The following is a 23,036-nucleotide window of genomic DNA, read 5'->3' on the forward strand; positions in this document are numbered from 1 at the left end:
AGCCCATAAAGGATCTACTAAAAACCAAAAATATAATTTGTAACAGTATTTTTCACAGAGGAGAAACTAAACTGTTTGACTTGCAAAGTGTTTACAATGACATTCATACAGCCTGGGTAAAAAAATCATTAAAACACAAGAAGAGAAGTCAGCATCATTCTTCAAACAGGATCCCAAATAAGGGATCTGTAACAACTTCCTGCATTTTACATAAGACACCCAGCCTGGCACAAATGTGATAATGGGTCCACCCCAGCTCCAAACAACCAATCATTAAGAGTGTACCTAACACAGCCCTAAGACACATCAAATGGTCTTTAATTATATAAGTATCTTCTCACCATCCCATCCCCCAGTGCCTGGCTTCATTCTATGTTTGAGAGAAAGTTCTGTAACCAAGTCTTCCCTAAGAAGACTGTTATTCTTAATCTGGTTTAGTAAACAGAACCATTGCCTTGTTTACAGAAGAAATTATTCTGGGACTATTTTTAATGATGACAGCATCTTCCAGCTCTTCCTTCCTATTTTAAAACAGCTGAGTATTGTAGAAAGTTAATCAAAGGTAAACAGACTCCTACGATGCAAATATTGCACTAGAAAATTCCCATAGTCAGAGGTGCAAGAAAATAGGGAATTGAAAAGACACAGTTCAGATGGAAAACAGCAGTTCCATTCTACTTTATTCACTTCAACATAAGAGCCAGCAGATTGAAGGAACCATGTGACAGGCCATGGTTCCTTCCCTTAGGTCAATGTCAATCAGTTAAGAAAAATAAAGAAGACAACACTGGAACTCAACTATTCAATTTCCTCCTCTTTCTTAAAACCTTACAGTGATCTCCACAATGAAAGTATCAAGGAACCCAGTAGGACCATGTCTGATGATCATGGTGTCAGCTGGTCAATTTTCTAAAAGCAACCAATGGGATATGGAAGTGCTGCAAAAAATGCTTGGGCACTTTTTTAATATTAATCTAAGCTAACTTCTGTGGGTTAACTTCCCACCTTCCCCAGAGGACAGAGTTACAATTACAGAATTAGACAAGAAAGACCCTGTTATGGTATTAAGACAACCTCAGAGATCAGCCTGCATCTCCTATTGACAGAAAGATTCCCCCAAGCTCCCATCAACCCACCAGAAAAACTCATTTGGGTATATGATCTATCAACTATATAAGACGTGAGGCTAATATTTTCTTCCCTTGATGGAAGCAGGGAACCACAATCCTTGTCAGAGGCGAATCATTACATACAATTAGTTTTTATTCAAGTACAGTGTGGTATCTACTATGAGCCACTATCTCACACCCTCTGTTTATCTTCCAACTTACACTTGCAGTCGATGCAGTGATGCCACAGAATGAACCCTGCAGGAATCTACACACCTGTTGACCAGGCAGTCAAATGACCACACTCATCACCTTTCTTTCATAACACTTGTAAGCCTCCCTTTCTTCCTTAAAAATTACTAGTGTTAATAGCACAATGCAGGAGGCTTTTCCATCCGTCCTACTTATATTGTAAAATACCTCTGACTACTACTGAAGTTGAGATAAGAAGTATTTAACTATAAAGTGGCTACTACTAAATTAAATACTAGGCAGCTTAAAACAATCTTAGCTCCATAAACTGTCACAAGACAATTTAAGTTCTTTGCTGGTGCCATTAAGTGACAGCCTGAAAATTTCAGCTCACTCGGACCTAAGATTCCTAGCCCTTGTAGCTGTGGGGGAGGAAGTGAGCCTGAAAACATGCTTTGAGCAAAACTTTAAATTTAAAGGGACAGCACAAAAAGCACATAAAAACCTAAAAAAGGTTTAAAAAGAAGCATCAGAATGTTTAAGATGTAGTCAGTATTTTGTGGGTTTGAGCTTGTGACCTGCAGCACTGCTTCCTTTTGGTCTGGATGTAGCACATGCCCAGTGAAACAACCATGCAGCAAAAAGATAATTGAGGAAGGAGCTCTCACATCATCATCTTTCTCAAGCTGTAAAACATGAGCACATTATGGCACAGATTCTGCCAAATCTAAACACTATTCATCTATTCACACTATTCACTCTTTCAGTTCTTGCTCTAAGTATGTGCCTAATTACACTGTTCATTAATTTTCCTTCTCTTCAGGAAGGGAATGCTGCAGAGGCTACCCAACAGCATGCCACACAGTCTAAAAGGTACTGAAGTGGCTGAGTCAGTCCAGTGCTTTCCCTCACTTCCATGCACCTGAAATTGTCATAATTTCTAATGTGCTTTTTCATCATAGTTTAAGAAACAAAAAGTCCTCAGAAATATTGTTTAAGCAAGAGGTATTGGGTTATCCTAGTAAAGTGGCTGTTCTGGATTGCAAGGCAGGATGTATTCTATTACCATCTGTATGGCAGTTGTCTAGGTGTTAAGTGGGCAATTTCCCCTTATCTCTCTCCCTGCGAGATCACAATCACTCCTCCCTCAGCAGGGGGCATCCCGTGATAAGAGGCTATTGAATGTCACTGCATGGCTGATAAGAACTGTAACATCCCATTGTGAGATGCTCCGCCCAGAGGGAGGAGCCGAGCATTGCTATCCAGATATAATCAGGAGATTCTGACACACCAGCACAGCTTCTCCACTGGATTCACCAGAGGAACAGCAGCTGCTTCTTCTTCCACGGATCTGCGGAGGAAGAATCACCCTTTTTCTACAGGACCCCCTGCTCCAACAGAACCACACCTGACACCTCAGGAGGACTGCAGCCACTTTTCCAACTGGACTGCTGCCAGCACCCTGACCAACAGGGTGTCAGGTTGAGTTCTGACTCTGTCATTTTAGTGTACTGCATTGTTTTTATTTTATCATTTTATGGTTTTTCCCCCCCTTCCCTATTAAAGAACTGTTATTTCCTGCTCCCGTATTTTTTTTGCCTGAGAGCCCCTTAATTTAAAATTCATAGCAATTTGGAGGGGTGGGGAGGGTTTGCATTCTCCATTTCAGGGGAAGCTCCTGCCTTCTTTAGCAGGCACCTGTCTTATCCAAACCAAGACAGATTTTTGGCGCCCAACGTGGGGCTCGAGGGCAAATAAACAAAAAGGGAATAACAGTTCTTGAGTAATCTAATTTTTGTGTGGCTATACAAACCTCATCAAGTGACACCATGTGGTCCAGTTTACCCTGGTTTGGGTGGCACGTGATCATGGCTGTATTTCTCCCATTTGTAGGCCCTTATCTTAACATGGGTCCTATAACCAAGGCTACTGTGGCTATTATCCGGTTTGTTTTATGGGTGAATAAGGTGAGGAATTCATGGATTTTTAACTTCCTCTGGAAGGCAGGCACATGGATTCACAGCTATCACACCTTAACTATGTGTTTTTGGGGTTACTTTAATAATGGCACCTGCTGTAAGGAAATTACACCAGGGGAAATTTTCTCCCAACCCTTTAATCACCTCTTTGGGTCCACCCCACCAGTTTTTGAAGGGTTCAGATCCAATCTAAACATTAATGATATCATACAGTGGCTGGTGTTGCTGATAGGCCTGTTCTATTTAGCATTTAGAGAGAGAGAGAGACTAACCTGGATAACTACCCTGACACCTGCATCAGAACCTAACACGCCACCAGAGTCCAGGGATGCTGTTGCCCCAGAGCCTACTCCTACCCCACAGCCCGTGCCAGATGTGAACTACCCAGATTGGGTGGGGGGTCTGGTGAAGGAGATGCGTGAGATAGGCCAGACCCTGAAGGAGTACACTTCCCCAGCTGGTGCAGAGCCCTCCCCCTGCTTTGAAGAGAGAGAATCTAATAGTGCAGCAGCAGAACCCACAGATGTTACAACTGTCCAGGTTCCAGCTGAACTGCAGAGGCAGTCACAGCCAGCAGCAGTTGCCCCTGTAGAAACAAGGAGATCTAAAACAAAAGCAGAGCACCCAGATAGGGGAGGGCCCTCACAACCCACAGGGGAGCCAGAGGTTGCAATCATCACCGAGTCCCTGACTTACGAAAGTCTCCGTAATCTACACAAAGACATTGTACGACGGGGACGTGAGGCTTATACAACCTGGCTACTTCGGGTCTGGGACCTTATGGGTACAGGTGTGCAACTGGATGGTGGTGAGGCAAGGAATCTGGGACCCTTAACTCAGGACTCCGGTATCAATCAGATTTTTGTAAGGGAGCCAGGGTCCCTTTCCCTCTGGGAGCGGCTTTTAACAAGTGTCAGAGAGAGATTTGTCCACAGGGAAAGAATGCAGGAGCAGCACCACAGAATGCGCTGGAAGACTCTTGAGGAAGGGATCCAACAGCTGAGGGAAGTGGCAGTATTGGAGGTACTCTTTGGGAGAGATGGACAGCATGATAATGACCCCGACCAGGTCAGGTGCACAGGGCAGATGCTGTGGAGTCTGGCAAATCTGGGGCCATCTCAATACACCACTTTCATTGCAACGATCAATGCTGATACCAACCGAGAGACAGTGGGTTCTGTGGCAAACAAACTTAGAAATTATGAAAGTATGATCAATGGCCCCATGCAAGCTCATGTCTCTGCCGTGGTCCAAGAACTCAGAGAGGAGATGAGGGAGATGAGGGAGGCGGTGAGAAGGAACAATTCCCATATTGCACCAGTGCGAGTCACAGGCCCCAGAGTTAGAGCCCAACATTTTCCACCTAGAGAGAGAGGGTACACCCCACGGGCTGACTTGTGGTTCTTTCTGAGGGACCATGGGGAAGACATGGGAAAGTGGGATGGAAAACCCACTTCAGTCCTGGCAGCAAGGGTGCGTCAACTCAAGGAGGGAAACACTAACCGAGAGAACTCCAGTAAAGTGAAGGTAGCCTCAACCTCCCATGACCGAGCTGCTGAGTATGATCCGTCAGATCCCCTTGAGGGTACCTCTACCATGTATGCCCAGGGAAGAAATAATAACCAGGGTTAGGGGGGCCCTGCCTCTAGCCAGGGAGAGGCACGGGAAAATCGGATTTTCTGGACGGTGTGGATCCGATGGCCTGGCACATCAGAACCACAAAGGTACGATGCTTTAGTGGATACTGGTGCACAGTGTACCCTGATACCATCGGGACATGTGGGGGCCGAACCTGTTTCCATTGCCGGGGTGACGGGGGGATCACAGCAATTGACCCTTTTGGAAGCTGAGATGAGCCTGACTGGGAAAGACTGGAAGAAACATCCTATTGTGACTGGCCCAGAGGCCCCATGTATTCTAGGCATAGACTTCCTCCGGAATGGCTATTACAAAGACCCAAAAGGACTCAGATGGGCTTTTGGCATAGCTGCTGTAGAGGCAGAGAACATTAAGCAGTTGAACACCTTGCCCGGACTGTCAGAAAACCCATCCGCAGTAGGACTCTTGAATGTGGAAGAGCAACGAGTGCCAATCGCCACCTCGACGGTGCACCGCCGGCAGTATCGGACGAATCGAGACGCCGTGATCCCCATCCACAAAATGATCCGTGAGCTGGAGAGCCAAGGGGTGGTCAGCAAGACTCACTCACCCTTTAACAGTCCCATCTGGCCTGTGCGCAAGTCTAACAAAGAATGGAGATTGACTGTGGACTATCGTGGCTTGAATGAAGTGACTCCACCACTGAGCGCTGCTGTGCCAGACATGCTGGAACTCCAGTACGAGCTGGAGTCCAAGGCAGCAAAGTGGTATGCCACCATTGACATTGCTAACGCGTTTTTCTCCATTCCTCTGGCAGCAGAGTGCAGGCCTCAGTTTGCTTTCACCTGGAGGGGCGTGCAGTACACCTGGAACCGACTGCCCCAGGGGTGGAAGCACAGCCCCACCATCTGCCATGGACTGATCCAGACTGCACTGGAAAAGGGTGAGGCCCCAGAACATCTGCAATACATCGATGACATCATTGTGTGGGGGAACACGGCAGTGGAAGTATTTGAGAAAGGAAAGAAAATCATCCAGATTCTGCTAGAAGCCGGTTGCGCCGTCAAGAAGAACAAAGTCAAGGGACCTGCTCGAGAGATCCAGTTCCTGGGAGTAAAGTGGCAAGATGGACGGCGTCAGATTCCCATTGAGGTCATCAACAAGATCACCGCGATGTCTCCACCAACTAGCAAGAAGGAAACACAAGCTTTCCTGGGTGCCATAGGCTTTTGGAGGATGCACATTCCCGAGTACAGTCAGATCGTGAGCCCTCTTTACCTGGTCACCCGCAAGAAGAACGAGTTCCACTGGGGCCCTGAGCAGCAACAAGCTTTTGCCCAGATTAAGCAAGAAATTGCTCATGCTGTTGCCCTTGGCCCAGTCAGGATGGGACCAGAGGTAAAGAACGTACTCTACTCTGCAGCCGGGAACCATGGTTTGTCCTGGAGCCTTTGGCAGAAGGTGCCTGGGGAGACTCGAGGCCGACCACTGGGATTCTGGAGTCGAAGCTTCAGAGGGTCCGAAGCCAATTACACTCCCACAGAAAAGGAAATCTTGGCTGCCTACGAAGGAGTTCAAGCTGCCTCAGAGGTGATTGGCACGGAAGCACAACTCCTCCTGGCACCCCGACTACCGGTGCTGGGGTGGATGTTCAAAGGAAAGGCTCCCACCACCCACCATGCCACTGATGCTACATGGAGTAAATGGATTGCCCTCATCACACAGCGCACCCGTATTGGAAACCTGAATCGCCCTGGGATTTTAGAGATAATTACAAACTGGCCGGAAGGTGAAGATTTTGGTCTTTCTGATGAAGAGGAACAAGAGCAAGTAACACGTGCCGAAGAAGCTCCACCATACAACCAACTCCCAGCAGAGGAAACACGCTACGCTCTTTTCACTGACGGTTCCTGTCGCATCGTAGGGTTGAACCGGAAGTGGAAAGCAGCCGTATGGAGTCCCACACGACAGGTTGCTCAGGCTATCGAAGGAGAAGGTGGATCAAGTCAACTTGCTGAACTCAAAGCTGTTCAGCTAGCCCTGGACATTGCTGAGAGAGAGAAATGGCCAAGGCTCTATCTTTATACTGATTCGTGGATGGTAGCCAATGCTCTGTGGGGCTGGCTGGAAAGGTGGAAAAAGGCCAACTGGCAGCGTAAGGGAAAACCAATCTGGGCTGCTGAGGAATGGAAAGAAATTGCCGCTCGGTTGGAGAACCTACCTGTGAAAGTCCGCCACGTAGATGCCCACATCCCCAAGAGCCGGGCTAATGAGGAACATCGAAACAACGAACAGGTAGATCAGGCAGCAAAAATAGAGGTGTCGAAGATAGACTTAGATTGGCAACATAAGGGGGAGTTGTTCCTAGCTCGATGGGCCCACGATGCCTCAGGTCATCAAGGTAGAGATGCCACCTATAGGTGGGCACGAGACCGAGGAGTAGATTTAACCAAAGACAGTATTTCTCAGGTTATCCATGACTGTGAAACGTGTGCTGCCATCAAGCACGCCAAGAGAGTGAAGCCCCTGTGGTATGGTGGGCGGTGGTCCAAGTACAAGTATGGGGAGGCCTGGCAGATCGACTACATCACACTGCCCCAGACACGCCAAGGCAAGCGCTACGTGCTGACCATGGTGGAAGCCACCACGGGATGGTTGGAGACCCACCCTGTGCCTCACGCCACTGCCCGGAACACCATCCTGGGCCTGGAAAAGCAAGTGCTGTGGAGACATGGAACCCCTGAGAGAATTGAGTCGGACAATGGGACCCATTTCAAGAACGGCCTTATCAACACCTGGGCCAGGGAACATGGTATTGAATGGATATACCATATCCCCTACCATGCACCAGCTGCCGGGAAAGTTGAACGGTGCAATGGACTACTCAAGACTACCCTGAAGGCACTTGGTGGGGGGACTTTTAGAAATTGGGAGATGAACTTAGCAAAGGCCACCTGGATGGTCAACACCAGAGGGTCTATCAATCGAGCTGGTCCTGCCCAGTCTGAACCCCTGCACACTGTAGATGGAGATAAAGTCCCTGTTGTACACATGAAAGGTATTTTAGGAAAGATTGTTTGGATTACTCCCACCTCAGGCAAAGACAAACCCATCCGTGGAATTGTTTTTGCTCAAGGACCTGGTTACACTTGGTGGGTAATGCAGAAAGATGGAGAAAGCCGTTGTGTACCACAGGGAAACCTAGTCTTAAGTGAGAACTGTGTGTAAGGATTCATTGTGATGCAGATGGAAATAGAATAAGGGGTGGATTATGTTCTGGATTGCAAGGCAGGATGTATTCTATTACCATCTGTATGGCAGTTGTCTAGGTGTTAAGTGGGCAATTTCCCCTTATCTCTCTCCCTGCGAGATCACAATCACTCCTCCCTCAGCAGGGGGCATCCCGTGATAAGAGGCTATTGAATGTCACTGCATGGCTGATAAGAACTGTAACATCCCATTGTGAGATGCTCCGCCCAGAGGGAGGAGCCGAGCATTGCTATCCAGATATAATCAGGAGATTCTGACACACCAGCACAGCTTCTCCACTGGATTCACCAGAGGAACAGCAGCTGCTTCTTCTTCCACGGATCTGCGGAGGAAGAATCACCCTTTTTCTACAGGACCCCCTGCTCCAACAGAACCACACCTGACACCTCAGGAGGACTGCAGCCACTTTTCCAACTGGACTGCTGCCAGCACCCTGACCAACAGGGTGTCAGGTTGAGTTCTGACTCTGTCATTTTAGTGTACTGCATTGTTTTTATTTTATCATTTTATGGTTTTTCCCCCCCTTCCCTATTAAAGAACTGTTATTTCCTGCTCCCGTATTTTTTTTGCCTGAGAGCCCCTTAATTTAAAATTCATAGCAATTTGGAGGGGTGGGGAGGGTTTGCATTCTCCATTTCAGGGGAAGCTCCTGCCTTCTTTAGCAGGCACCTGTCTTATCCAAACCAAGACAGTGGCTCAGAATTAAAACTAGTTTTCTAACTCTCGAACACAGACTTGATTTTGAAGTTGTACTTTTGAAGTTGTACATTTAGCAGCATCAGAATTGGTAAAGGTTCTTGTTAATCTGTTGCGCCCTACACCAAACCAAAGCAGTTATTCCTGTTCCTGAAAACCTGTACAGGCCATGACACTAAAAAACCTAAGGTTTTACTGTGTCAAAATGTCACTAAGGGCTGCCAGCATCATACCACATCACACAACATATACAAGTAACTGCTGCCAAAGTTACTCCGTGCACTGGAAGATAAAACACTTTCTGCCCTAATCTCTTCCAAAAACATGGGGATAAGCAATAGAGGAACAACTTGCTGTCTATGACAACTGATGCCTTCTTTCTCTCCAAGGAAACACCGAGCTACCCATTTTACTTCCACAGTACGCAGGTATCTGAGGAGAGGAAAAAAAAAAAGAAGACAGTCTTTCTCCAAACACAACTTCTCTCTGTTAAGGAAAGTTTCCAATGTTTCCCCTACCATTTTCTCTCTGTCCAAGGATATTGCAGCAAGCCTGACAATAAATAGCAAGATAACCTTTTCTCCAAGTACCCAACAGCAAGCAATAATGTCCAGTAGATATAACATCAGAGCAGTAGAGATGTTTAAAAGATTTAGTCAATCTTTGTTCTTTACCAGCTCCCACAGCCAGAAATGTAACCTCTGTTGACATTAATGTGGAGACACAAACTAGAGCTGTGCCCATCTTTGACCTAGTGCAGCATTTCAGGACAGACTGCAATAGACTGGTTTTAGGGCCTAAGTGCTTATCTCCCTCCCCTTCATCATCCTGCTAATGGTGAAACATATTCTGTACCATAAAAGACAGCAATACATTTATTACTCTGTGGACAACTCAGGATTCTTTTATTCCGTTTTTGTCTTTCAGTAACAGACACTGGTATTGTGTTCTTCAGAATATAACTGCCAGCTGGGCCAAGCAAAATGTAAAAGCAACTTAGTATTTTTCACTGATGATTGCTATTTCAGTTTGCTTTTGTCTAGAGTCTACAAGATCTCTGCATCACTTTCCCACTGGTGTTACTGTGCAGACATATTTATAATCTCAGAAACTCTTCCTACACAAGCATATCCTTTGGCTAAAGGATACTGATAAAGATTTCAAGTCCAGTTAAATCTATTGTACTTTCACCCCCGCTAATACTAATTTACCTAGAAAGCACATCTGTTGGAAGAGGAAAGTTAGCTGCCTTCCCAAAGGCAGCAGGAACAAGCATAGTTCATCCCTGTGTTTTGGGCAGAACAGATGACAGCACCTATAGCTCTCCAATCCTTATCTCCAGGTCCACACATTCTCAGCTCAGCAGATCAAACAAGATCAGAAAAACACAAGTTTGTAGCCTTCAAAGATGACATGTTATCGATACAGAGGGTTTGGCAAAAGCTACAAAAGGCCCGCATGTCCTGACTTACAGTCTCATCACCATGCTCAGACTCCCGTGTTCTTACTGCATGAGATAAGGTGTCATCTGTTCAGTGGTTAACTGCTTTTTCCCTCTTCCTCCCTCCTTCTGCCTGAGGACCCAGGAGTTCTGACACACAACCCACAGTGGGGGCAGAATCTGAAAGAAATTAGAGGCTGCATGCACTTATCAGACCTAGGCTTGTACATATGCCTTTGCTCGTCTTGGAGAGCAAAGGCATACGTACTAGCCAAGGTCAAGTTACAAGCTTTTTAAAGTTTACTAAAAGAGGTCCCAATTTGGCTGCAAAAGAAAATGCTGTGATCCTGTTCTCTGAGGCACCACAATCAATTATGCGCACTGTTTCACAGAGATATCACTTTTGGGCCTACTTATGCAAAATTTCACATCACTTCTAACTGACATGAAACACCAGCTCCACAGATGAGAAACACAAGCACAAAGCATCAGCCAGTGCATCCTGCCAGAAAATCCTGGTGAGCAAAATACAAGGGACCACAGGCATTGGGTTCCACAGAAATGGCACTTGAATAGGAACAGTATTCAGGCTGAGTTCTTTAGCCCTGCTGAGAGTCAGAATATGTCACCTTCAGCTTGGGGCTATCACAGGGTTGCTATGCCACCCTTGAGATCTGAGCTAGTATTTTGGCTGATTATCACAGTGCAGTGTGGATCGCTGGCACCAGCTCAAGGTGACAGCATGCTACACACACACCACTAAAACTGCAAGCACAAAAAAAAAAAAAAAAAACTGAACTGATATTTTTCAGCTGGTAAATTATAGTTTTAATTATTTTTCTCTTCAAGATAGAAAACAATATTCTTTAATGTTCCCAGATGGCTTACTATTTAGTCCAATAATGCACACACAGTTAAACACTGCTAACTCAAGCTTGAAAGTGGATAGATCCAAATCCAACTTGTGGATTTGAGGTGAAAGAGAATAATAACTGCTGGATTCTCATCTAACTGGTACTTTGTCACTACCACAGATTTCCAGAAACCTTGCCTATAATAACAATCAAAAGTAAGATCAAGTCCACAGCCTCATCTTCTTGCCTGTCTTTGTGCCTTGAGTTGAGGGAGGACAAGAAGCAGACAATCTATGCAAAGGCATACATAAGTTGGGAAGAGATGTTTCCATATGCTTGCCCTGTCCTGACCCTCTACAGCCCTCCCATCAGCACACTTCATTTCTTTTCCCTCCTTCTTCCTCTCATGGACTCGTATAAAGATGGGCAATTTCTGTCACGGCCAGCAGCCACAGAGATGCCATGCAGTACACAAACAATTATTTGGGGTTTGGTCAGAAGCTAACCTGTGCACACAAAGTCAAACACAAGTATGAGCTGAGCACAAATGGCTCTGCTTCCTCAACTTCCAAAGCTTTAACCAAACATAAAAAAATCCAGCTCTAACTACATCTTAAAAAAAAATATATGAAACCCACATACACAAAGTCAGTAATACAACCTTAGCTGATAGATTTTTTTTCCTAGCCCTCTTACATTCTCCCAGATTAACCTTTAAAGCTTTAGCCAAGCTAACCTAGGTTGCCAATTATATTTTACACATCATAGGTGTCTGTATAATAAAGAACAAAGAAACAGAGTACTATAAATCCAGGCAGGTCTTCTGCAAGCTGTGGTGACAACACTGCCCTTCCCAGTCTGTTCCCTTTTCTTTCAGCTCTTTTTCCAGAAGGGACTGAAATATAAAAAAACCATGAAACATGTCCTGGGGGTCAGAGTTCAGGTCATTTTTTTTCTCATACTTTGCCTTACACAACTAAAAGGTTTCAGTCAACTTGAGCTGCTCTTCCTGCAAGGAACAGAGCATTGTGATGGAGTTGTTTTGCCTCTTCACCTCCTTTTAAAAAAGCCAAGACCACAGAAATACTACACAATTTAAAAAAAATAGAAAATTATTAAAAGAAAGATATGCAACTCAGTACTAAATCAGTTACTCATTCACACTGCTGCTTCGTCCAGAAGTGCCTGCTGAATTAGAGGACTGAGGTCAAACCAGCAATCCTTCTTGGGTTTCCCAGAGACAAAAAAATGGAAAAAAGTAAGAGAAATGGCTAGAAAAAGGCAAATTAGTCAGGTTTCAAAACAGTTCAGTTACAAACCCTATATGGCACATCATTTTTTCTTCCAGGAACTATGATCAATCTAAGCAAATAAAGGTCCAACCAGAAAGTTTGATCTGTATTTATTTTATGCACACATTCACTACAGCATTAAGTTTACCTTAAAACAAGCCACACTTTGTCTTCTAACAATGCCTAGGATATCTAAAACATCCTGGCTGATTTAGAGCTAGTGATTTAAACTCAGCTCTCACTAAAATAGGTGGAATTATAAAACTAAATCTACCAGTCAGGGGGAAACAAAGAACAAATCTTAACATCAGGTTAAAATAAATCCCCCTCAAAAATCCAAGGAAACAAACAACACAAAGAACCACAACACCAAAGCCCACTCACAAGCAAAATTAGAGCTCTCAAGGGCACGGAAAAAATATGGTGGGGTTTTTGCTGCCTTTTTCCCCCCAATGGATAACATAGGGCTAATTTACTAGCTTCACTGCCAGCACCTGAAGAATTAGATGTCCCCCCCCATTTACAATCCCAATAAATTCTAAGTAGATCAGACTATTTTCTTACTTCACTGTAACAGTATCAATTCTGATCCATACTGGTGTCAGAATCTGTCCCTAAACAGAAACAGGCGCCCTTTATATGACTAGTTTTCACAGTAACATCTGTAAACCCCAGTTGCAATAAATTTCAAATGCACAAGGACGACCATCATTAGATGGCACAGCTTTTTACTGTGATTTTTATGGTCCATATGTCACCACACTTTAAAAAGGAACAGGTTACATTAAGCAGGTTTGTATTAAGAAGCCCAAAAAATAGGTGTGAACATGCACCTGGCCAGCATACAAAACTGAACACTTAAATTTTCATTTAAATAACATGCCAAACATGTCTGTAGTCAGAGCCCCAAACACAATACATTTCTTCATTTTTGCTGTGTTGCTCCCTGTCTTGCCTCAACTTCCAAAGAAAAATAAAAAATCCTCCATACCACCACCCCCCCCAAAAAAGCCCCAAACCAACCACCAAAAAAATCCCCTAAATCGCCAGCTGTTTGTGATGCAATTCGCCCCAGTAGCAAATTCTGCAAGTCAATCTGCTGCAAGGCATCTGTGCAGAAGAGAGCTCTGGGATTCTCAGGAATGCAGGAAAACAAGTGAAAAGTGTAAAGCTAAATTAATTCAGGAAGGGAGGAAAATGGAGACAAGTGGTAGCACTTACCCTACACTACTACAAAATCTTGGAAGCTTCTCACAGCGGAATCCTGCCAGCTCAGGAGAAATCTGCGGTACACCAGCAGTTTGAGCAGCTTCTCTTATAATGTTAAAGCCTTACATTTCCCAGTGCTCTCAATGAATGCACTGACTTTGCCTTTGGATGAAAATCAGAACACAAAACTTCAGTGCTAACTAGATCAGAAAACTAACACAAAACTGACAGTGCCACACTGGAAAAACTTGAATGTTGTAAACATTAAGACTATTTTCACAAGCCTTCTTTATACACAGCTTTGTTTTCTTAGCACTACAGCTCAAATACATTACTTACAATAACAACAAAACCACCCATAAGAAAAGCTCTAATGAGCTACTTCGTAATCATGAGAATGCTCTATGAACATAAAATATTTTAGAACTCACAAAAAAAGTCATCCAGTTTGCATCAGAGTTTGTATCTGATCCCCTAAAGGCTTTTAGTGCTTTGTTTTGTTTCTTAAATGTGACAGGAAAAACTACCACATAGAATATTCAAACAGTGCATATCCTGAGGACTGTGAGCTACAAGATACAGAGCATTGCAGAAAAATGTAGGCCTGTACAATATTTAACACTGCGTAAAGTCCTGGCGTCTTCTCTGAATGGAAAAGGTTACCAGCGAGTCTACATGCATAAAAATGTGAAAAGATAAATTGTTTTTAAGGTAGTGAGATTCCCAAGTGAAACACAGATGAAGGTGTATCTGAGTTCAGCATTTAGAGTATCATTCATCATGTTTCGTTAAACAAAGCTGAAATCAAATTCATAACATAGAACAAATGAGCAGGGTAAACAGTGTAAACCTGGAACTGGAATTTTTCACAGGGCAACTGTTAGTTGCTGTAACAGAATTCAGCTCCTTGCAGAAAAGTTTGCACATGTTCATTTATGTACTTCTGTGTATTCAGAGCAATAAAGTGATGCTACAGCAGTCTGTACTGCAGCGCAAACTTTTAGTGGGTATCCATCTTACAGTGCTGCTCATAGCAATGAATTATGCACTTCAGTTTTCTTACCTATGCAAGAGGAAAGCTAATTATATCTCATTGTAATCTTCAACTGCCATCTGTCTGGGAGAAAAGCTGCCTACATTAGTCACTACAGCATGCTGGGAAAGCTTATATGCTTTTCTCAGAGCTATACAGAGATACCCATCTACAAGACTTTCAGATCTCAATCCTCACTGAAGGTTAAACACAACCCCTTTCCTCCCCGATACTGATGTACTGCTTTCTTTTTCTCTTTTTTTTTAATTAATTGAAAAGGACAGTCATGCCTAAAACTTAGGGGAGTCAAAGGTGCCTGTCACCCCACCCATGCACCCTCCCTGCCAGTCTCACAGCCCTCCTGCTGGGGGCTGCTAAAATTCCTAGAATCCCAGATGAGAGCAAAGAGGTACAAGGGCAGCCAGGCAGGAAAGTGAGACCTGGTCTCTGGTACAGCAGTGGCTTCATATAGTACTTTCTCCTGCATATCACAGCTCCCTCTGCCAGTTTGTTTTGCTCCTTTACAATCCAAGTCTGGTTTGTTGTAGGTGAAACAGAGCATCTGGTTTTGCTGTTCAATTCTGTTTCACCAGTCCTTAAATGCTACAGCAAAATGAAGAGGAGTTTCTTCAGGACCACAGTAACTTTAAAGAGATTAACAATCCACCCCTACCTGATCTTCTCTGAGCACTGGACACACTCAGGGCTGCATGAGAGTGCCTCCTCTGATGACGAGAGTAAGAGTCCAGTAAGACACGGCTCACACCCCTATGAGATCACAGGAGGGCAATGGATTTTGTGACACAGATCTGCTCTCCCATAACCAATAACCATGCTGCACCAGTGATAAAACACAAAGTCTAATATTTCCTTCAGCATAAAACCTGGAAGTCCTCTAGAGCAATATACACTGCACCGGCTGTGCTGCCTATTGACATCTTTTCTTGCTACCCGGACCGTGCCAAATGCAGCTCAGCCTCCAGCACCACCATGTCCTATCAGATTGCTATCCATGCCACAGACAACGCAGAACTCCATCAGAGCATGAAATGCCATACAGTAAAAGGCTTTTTGTTCTGTTCTACTGCATGTGTTCTCAGCATGAAATGAGATTTATGCAACCATACCCTGTTTGTGTGCATGCACGCCCTTCTCTTTCCTTCCGTAAAAAACTTTTGAACCCCTTTGGCTGAATTCAGTCAAATGTGAGAGATCAGGAACTTAGTACATTTGAGACCTCCTCAAGTTTTGCAAAAATAAACACTAGGCTGGGTAGTTCAAAAAAACTCTATAAATTCATTTCTCATTAAATATCAGAAAGTACATACAACATAAAGACATCAAAAATATGGTTTCATTTTATCTTGTCACACAGTTGTGTGGTACATAAGAGCATCTAGCCACTGAAGGAAAAAAAAAGTGCTCTAATTTTGAAATGCCTTGCACAAACATGTAGGTGTCCAAATTTCCCAAAAGAGCTGTATGAAGTTCAACAACTTAGATACCCTTTTCAACAACTTAGATACCCTTTTCAACCACTTAACAGGTCGTGTTAGCTAACTTCCATCACCCAGCTTCAAAAAGTCACTTCAACACTAACCAGTATTTATTATAAGCAATGTTCTCTGTGAAAACTGAAGAATGAGATATTTTGTTTCACTTTCCATTTCTTTCTGCAAAGCTCTGAACATCATTTTCTATTTAGGTGAGAAATCTTTAATATAAAATCTACCTTAGCTGGAGGCCAAGCCATCTAAGAACCAATGTTCCAAACTGAAAACAAATTATAGCATGTCGTTAGCACACAAGAATGAAAATAACTATTCCATTCAAATTGTTTCAATGAAAATGAATTAACAGTATTTCCTTAACATGTACTGCAAGAAAAGGCAGTCACTCTTGAGAAACTGTACTAATGGTATGTACGCTAACCAGCATTTTAATCATCTGGCTACTCAAAACCCAGTTTACACACCTGGCCTGTGCTCCACAGCAGAAGGCAAGCAATGAAAGCACAAGAAACACTTTACTATGTCAGACCAGCGTCCATCCAGCCCAGTTCTGTCTCCAGCAGTAACAGTAGATGATTACCAAGGCAGTATTTCATGGCCATTTTGTGTTTCATTCCCATTGTGCACCCATACCCACACACCTCAACCTTCTGAGAATGGAAAATTAAAACTGCCACTGGTGGCTGTAAAACTGGGAGGTAGTGGAGAGGGCTTATAGAGCACTCCAGCTTCTAAGCCGAGGACAAGTGTCACCCTGACTTATTAAATACGGCAAAGCTAGCCATAGTTTTAACAGTTTCCTGCAAGGGAAAATTAAAAACAAACAAACAACAACAAAAAAAAATCCCCGGGCTTTTTTCCAGATACAAAATGAGAAGGCAGTAACTTGTCTACGCAAGGGGCGCAATCAAGACTAGCTACCACCTGCCAGCAAGCCTTGTGCACATTCAGCAACGTGGACAAATCCTAACTTGTTCCCATGCTTCACCAAGTGGATTTAATATTATGTCTCCATTTAATCTTGTGCAAATCTGTTCAAACAAACCTTACAGCCTATCTCACATCTACACCACCCTCTCCTAGTCTCAGTCCCACACATCAACTTCAGACTACCCCAAGCACTGCAGAGATAGAAATGTTTTCAGGGTGCTCAGATGCGCCACTGGTGGATGATACGAGGCTGACAGGTTCTGTAACTTCAAAGAACCAGGAAATACCTGTCTTAACAAATGGCAAATGATGAACAAGGTTTCATTCACCAACAGCTCCTTGCCAGCAAACATACTCCTATCTCTTCACTGCAGTGAGAAAAACCCACAGGGTCTTCCCTCGCATTGTGCTTTCACTGTTCTGAAACAGGTCAATTCCCCCCACACGTCATCCTGCAGGCAAAAAACTGTCAGCACAACCCACCTTCAAAAATTACCTGCCCAGGAGGGAGTTATGTTAATGCACAACTACATGAGGGAAAAAAAAAACAGAAAAGAAAAAAATATTATGGCAAAAACACAACTTTTAATTTCTTTATTACTCTGGGAAAGGTACTTCTCCCCTCATCCCACATGTGATGCAATTTGTATCTTATACACATACATACACATATTCCATATTGACTATTAAATGGCCATCACACTTCCTCTGCCCACCTCTGCTAAGGCCCAGGGTAAGCTCATGGCCCTCACACCATTTTCATTTCACTGCTGGCCTCAGGACTTCAAAAAGCAGGGAAAACAAGCAGCATCTGGATACCTCTGCAATGCAAATGTCAGTCTGCAGATCCAGTCCAACAAAGAACTTTTCTAAGCTCTGCAGTAGATCCCTATTTTAGTGTTTCTGACCTGCACTCACAGGTGTAAAACTATTCTTTTAAAAGTGAGTTGAAGAGTCTGTGCAAATCTAAGACTGCTAGCCACACACCTCACAAATAAAATTTCCTACTGACTAGTGGCCCAAAAGAAAGCAATACTGCAGCTCAGGAAATGGAAACTTACACTAGAAATCAAGAGACATTAAGAGTTTCAGTGATTAAGAGAGACCATCATTTCACTCCTACCTGCTCTTAAAACCAGTTCCTAGATTACTCCATTCTGGCCCTCCTAACAGAAGGGAAGATCAACTGGATCTGTAGGTTTTCCAGCCTTCCCTTCAAAGTCAGGGCAAGTGGAGGGTATTCCATTTTTTTTTTTTTACCTTGCTCTTCCTGGCTCTCTATTTACACTGGAATGTAAAAAATAGCCCTGGTACACCATACACCAGTTCTACTGCTGCTGTTCGGGCTGGGAGCAGAGATAAGTGAACAGTTCCACACAAGTTTAGGTTATTATCCAGGGACACTCACAGTTTTCTTACTCTGTGACAGTGCTGTAAAGGGTCTTCCTCACAGGATACCAAGGCTTCATTTTTGCCTTCAAGACCAAAGAACAACCAAGTTTGAAACACTGAAGAGCCAATCCACCTGAGCAAAATAAAGTTTAAAAGGACATGGTATTTCAGAATGATAGGTACAGAACACAGCAAGAAGTACTGCTGCAGAGTATTTTACCACATTCTGTACCTGCATTTTTTCAACTCATTTTTCAAAAAGTAGTAACACTGCACGCGACCCACGCATTCCCTGCTTTTGCTTCACAGCCCATGCTAGCTAGTACTGCCCATCACTTCTCAACCTCTCTGTACAAATACCACTATTGGTATTGGTATCAGTGATTAATACACTAAACTGCAAAGTGAGCGCTGTTGAAAAGTGACTTATAAAGAAAGCAACAGCATGCACATCCTGTTTTCCTCTAGACCTCAATATACCTCAAATCAAGAAAAGCTGAAGTTTCAGGCTCTTCTGGAAGGAGGGTAAGATAAAAATTTAAGCTTTAGGAAATTCACACAGCAAATAATATGTTCAAGCAGCTTTATTTTCATTTCCCTTGAAGACTGGGAATAAGTATGCAAGCAACCATATGTAACATTGCAAAAGTAGAAGAAACTGATCAAAGGGGAAGTTTAGGGGGTGGTTTATTCTGCTACACAGCTTCGGGTATTTTGAGAAAATTGATAGTAGAAAATAGACACTCTGAAAAAGGAAAAATTCTGTACATTCAGTTAGCCCATAAATTAGTTACTTAGTATTACTATACTATAGCTTATCTATAAGGCTAGATTCAAATGAATGACAAATTACATGCCATAAGCTTGAAAAACTAAACTCCTCAAAACACAGGGTATACTTCAACTGATTTAGTTGAAACAGTGAAAACATCTGTAGGGAAAGTTCTCAGTAAAAAAAGGTATTTCAAGAAGTTTTGAGCCCATCCCTAAAATGCAGTAAACTAGGGGACCAAGGCAGAGTACCTCACATCATACAGGAAGCAAAACCAACTTTTTATGCTCATAAGTAAAATAACCTTTAATGTTAATGTACAAAGACAATCCTAGATCCTGTCTACAGCTAGCAAGCTATACTGTGGAGGAATGAAAAAAAACCCACAAAACCAAGAGCCTTTCCTCAAAAGCCCTTTTAAGTCGATGGTGTAGACCACCTCATTGAGACTCATGGTGGTCTCACAAGTTTTATCTTCAAATGATCCATCTGACTGCATCCTCTTCCAGGCCAGTGTATTTGAATCAACACCCAGGAGCATATGAAACACCACCAAGAAGAAAACCACAAATCAGCCAAAGCAGGTTTATGTAACTTTTCCAAACCTGTTTTGGGGAGACAAACCAAATTTTTACCAAGAGACACCAATCACAGCATGCTCAGAAACCAATGAAGAGAACAAGCCCGAGACAGAAGAACTAATGGCACAAATAAGGTATCACAACAGCTTCTATCCAAAAATGAACACCTAAGGAAGAAAGTAATCATCTAAAATCTTCTAAAGCTGCCTCTGCTTGTAAGCTATCAAAGTCTTGAGGAGAAGGTGAGGGAGAAGCATCTCAAGCACTTCCCGCTGCAAAGGAGATCTGTCACCACTTCACCCGCTGTATTTTCCTCTTCAGACAAGCAACTCCCCTTCATAACTCCTAAAACCATTAACAATACGCATAGTACATTTCAACATAATATCTTGTCCAACACCTTATTCTAGCCAAAAACACTAACTCTCAAGTATTTCCCCACCTGTTCATAACTTAGGACTCAGGTACTGGTGATCATTCTGTCAGCTTTCAGGTTCTAGTGTCTCAACTGAACACTCCGCAACTGTTCCCATGGGCACATCCCCAACCGGCAACAGCTTCCAGAGAAGAGCTTTTCCTCGTACCTTTGAACAGGGATGGATAAAGAGACTGGGCGACTCATGAGCCTCGGGGGATGATTCATATATCCCACAAGCATGAGAAGTCTGCTAAAGGAAATACGACCTTCAGGGAGACCTGAGACTTAAGACACCTTTAATTCTCCTGCCTTAATAACAGCCATAAGCCTAAAATGTAACTTAATGGACGGTATCAGTTCAGCAGAGACAGATGAGGTAAAGGAGCAAGTACTGCATCAGATTGGGAAAAAAAGGTAAGCAAATTTATTTAAGTTAAAAAAACCCCAGAGCTACAGCTCATGAAGTCCTACATGTGAAAGGAGAGTTATTTTACTTTCAGAAACATCACTTCTGAGACCTAGTCAGACAAGCATACTGCATGTTGATGGGTAGGAAACCCTGCTCCGTGCACATTTCCTTCTCCTTCAACACCTCTCCGGATTTAGTTCCTTCAGGTTAGGAGTGACCATGTAGTACCATGGCACTCTCCAAAGAAATAATTCATATATACCTTTTCTCTGTAACATTGTCAAATTTTTTATCTATAACATTTCCAGATAGTTCAGCTGAATTACCAGGTTAAAAAAAGTAATCTTATCCCATCACTAAATTCAATCTTAATAGCTCTGCAATCACACTATGTGAGAATAGCTCAGTAAAACACGGATGAAGAAAGAGACAAAAACTGAAAAAAAATAGATAGAAAGTTTTAACTGGGTAACAACACAACAGGCACAAACCTCAGACCAGTCACTCATCTCCCTGGAAATTTTCAGAACGGGCAGCAGGACTGATCTCACCACTTCCTCTGACAAAACTGAAACACCACCCCCGCCTGTCAAATAGTAGTACAAATAGTTAAACAAAAACAAAAAAAAAAAAAAAAAAAAAAAGGCAGCAGACATTAAACTTCCAGGGTTTGTTTCTTTCCTTAAACGCAAATAATGGATTTGCACAGCTTCAAGCAGAGTCTACCCACAGAGCCATTGTTCCTTCCCCGAGGCCTTCGGGATTTCCAAGGAGCAGCTCCCTTTCTGAACCCGCGCTAGAAGCAATCTATAATCCGAACCTGCCTGACCGGCAGCCATGACAAAACAGTCGGGGACTACCCGACCCAAGCAATTCAGCAGAAGCGACGAAATCTCCCGTTCTATTTTACTTACGGGTCGCCGTCAGCTCCGCCGGGAGGCTCCCCCTGCGTGGGGCTGTTCTGCCCGCATGAGCTCAGCGTCCCCCAGCCCTGCTCTGCCCATCTCGGAGCACCGGGCCCCGCCGCCCCTTATCCCCCTGTCTCGCCACCCCCCCTTCCCGCACTCGCCTCCCGCCGCCGCGCCCGCCCGCCGCGACTCACCGCCTGCGGTGGACCCCGAGGCGGCTCCGCCCGCCGCCCCGGCCTGCCAGCGGAGCTGCTCCAGGGGGCTGGGGAAAGGCGAGCGGCTCCCCCGCCCCGAGCCCACCAGGAGCAGCCGGGGAAAGTCGGACGGCCCCTTCCCCCAGTCAGTGGTCTCCCCCCGGAGCCGCCTGTGTGCGGAAGCGCACAGCTGCCCGCCGGACCCTCCCGCGCTCCCCGCTGCCCGAGGTGGCGACACCCGACCCCGCATGCGGACCCGGGCAGCGCCTCAGCCCGGCCTGTGTCCCGCTCCCCGGCGCCGGCCGCCCGCCTGCGGCATCAGGCGCATCCAAGCGCCGCTGGGAAGGCGGGGGGCGGCGGCACTTCGGTTTCTGTCGGGCTCATCCCCACCGGGAACAGGCTCCAGGCTACACCGCCCTGTTAAGATTTTTTTCCCGTGAAGTTCCCAGGAATCTCTGGGAAAGGTCTGGGACGTCTCATCTCACCAGCTCTCAAAACCGATTAAAATTGTATTCTCTTAAAGGGGGCTTGTAGAGGCAGGCTCCATCCCTCTGGAAATTCAGTTTAATTCCTTGAGTGCTTTCATCGAGGAACAAGCTGATGTATTGAAAGAGCTAGCTCTGCCTTTGAATACGCGGTAATTTACATTGAATAACAATGTTTTTGGCAACTGCTGCCATCAGCATTCACTTGAAGGAAATTTTAAAATTGGAAGCATGCATACAAACTCTACATGAGGTTAAAGCTGGAAGCTTTCCCGTCTGAAATGACGCAAGAAGATCATGGTACGGTTAAGGCTGGAAAAGACCCCCAAGATCCATCGTGTCCGACCGGGAAGTCTCCCGACAACCATCACGTGTCCCGCGGCAGAGAGGCCGGCAAACTCGGGAACAAGCACTCCCAAGGCATCCAGTCCTATAGGTTCAGGCACCGTCCACGAGACCCGCTCAGCCTGTGCAATGGTTTACAGAGCTATACTGGATAAACCAGGGGTGTTCACTTACCGGTTGTTAATAGAGCAGCTTATTTTATCTTTAAATCATCCCAGAGAAGAGGACAGAACTCATCGCTTCTGGTTAGGGCCGCTCAGGCTGTTGCTGCAGCCTCTGGTAGATCCAGTCTGGTTCCCGCATGGTAGCGCTTACGACGGGATTCAAGAGGAGGGCTTGTTCAGCTGAGCCCCATCTGCAAGAGAAGACGTAGCAGGAAGCACGTTGTGTCTTTACACAGAAACGTTGTTTAGCTCG

At 44.5% G+C, this 23,036-nt stretch overlaps 1 protein-coding gene across 10 annotated transcripts in view; it reads right to left on the reverse strand.

The window, feature by feature from the left end:
• The window catches only part of ST3GAL6 (ST3 beta-galactoside alpha-2,3-sialyltransferase 6), a 57,312-nt gene that overhangs the window by 26,642 nt on the left and 7,634 nt on the right, over positions 1-23,036 (reverse strand). For 2 of the 10 annotated variants that reach the window (XM_059837939.1, XM_059837933.1), the window contains exons 2-3: positions 22,794-22,974; positions 21,179-21,273 (exon numbers count right to left, since the gene is read on the reverse strand). The gene's annotated coding sequence lies outside the window, so the exon portion shown is untranslated. Of the gene's footprint in view, positions 1-20,302; positions 20,445-21,178; positions 21,274-21,601; positions 21,671-21,789; positions 22,009-22,793; positions 22,975-23,036 lie in introns of those variants that run through there. The other 8 variants (XM_059837938.1, XM_059837932.1, XM_059837935.1 and 5 more) reach the window with 7 other exon arrangements.

This window comes from Haemorhous mexicanus, chromosome 2, assembly GCF_027477595.1.
Source record: "Haemorhous mexicanus isolate bHaeMex1 chromosome 2, bHaeMex1.pri, whole genome shotgun sequence".
NCBI lineage: Eukaryota > Metazoa > Chordata > Aves > Passeriformes > Fringillidae > Haemorhous > Haemorhous mexicanus.